The sequence below is a fragment of the Gavialis gangeticus genome, unplaced genomic scaffold (genome assembly GCF_001723915.1).
Source record: "Gavialis gangeticus isolate Ggan-Ray unplaced genomic scaffold, GavGan_comp1, whole genome shotgun sequence".
In the NCBI taxonomy this organism is placed as follows: Eukaryota; Metazoa; Chordata; order Crocodylia; family Gavialidae; genus Gavialis; species Gavialis gangeticus.
The window spans coordinates 30792104-30793269 of NW_017728994.1; positions in this window are offsets into that span (position 1 = coordinate 30792104).

The window sequence follows — 1166 nt, forward strand, 5'->3', positions numbered from 1 at the left end:
TGGCACTCCCAGACGGACCAGGGCCCCGGGGGCGTGTCGCGTCTCGTCCGGCCGCCGCATCCGCACCGCCCCGCGTGCACCCAGGCCCGGCCTGGCATGGCCTCTTAGCACAGCCCCGCCGGGCCCGGCCGCACCCCGGGGCCAGGGGGTGTCGCTCCTGCCTTACATAAAAGCCGAGCCCGGATACTTAGCAGGAAGGTGGGCGAGGAGTTTCCTCCCAGCCACAGACAGCAGAGCCCGGGAGGGTGGGAGAGTGCCCACATCACAGCAGGGCATCGTGGTACCCCAACCAGACGGGTTGCAGCCTCGCCCCTGCTTTCTGTAGAAAGCAGCCTCCCGGTGAGCGCGGTGCACATCGCCCTTATGCCTCTGGTTCTCTCGTCACTCCCTTTTCTCTTGTCGTTCTCCCCCTGTGTAAGTTACTCTGTGCTCTTGCTGTGAGCTGCCCCCAGCCGGTGTATAAATCGCATGTTAGGGGAAATACCAAGGCCACCATGGTGCTTTTCCTAGTGGCAGGGGAAAACCCACTTGCAGGGTACCCACAAGGGTGCAGGGTCGTAAGGCATAGCTAGCCTCCCGCTTTTGCTTCCAGTGGGAAGATCTCGGCTATACGCCGACTTTGTGGGAATAGGAGACATCTCTCTAGCTTGCTCCTGCGGCTGACAGTAAGTGAAACGCAGGGGCATCCAAACTCCAGGCACGTAGGACGCCTGCCAAAGGATTTGGAAGCATCTGAAGCCCCAGGCAGTGGTGGAGGATGCTGGCCGGTAGCAAGGTCACATGTGGCTCTTGAATGACTCGCAGATTTGTAATTGATTTGGCTGATTTGACTCTGGGCATTAACATTTTTCCTTGAAAGAATAAATTAATTAATTAAAGCTGAGGGTGTTCAGGCATTTCCAGGGATCAAGCGATGCAAAGGAAAAAGCAAGTAAAGGTGAGGCTCCAGTAAAGAAAAGGGTGGAGAGATTATTGGGTGAAAACCGCAGGTAAAAAGCACTTCTTTAAGGGTTTAAGGGAGGGGAGAGGAAATTCAGCAGACAAGCACCGGAGGATTTGCAGTGCCTTCTGGGGAGGAGGGAGGGAAGATGAGTTCTCAATCATTTGCAAGTAAGGATAAAAAAGAAGAGGAGCTTGGATATAACCATTAGGAAAAATTTAATTGT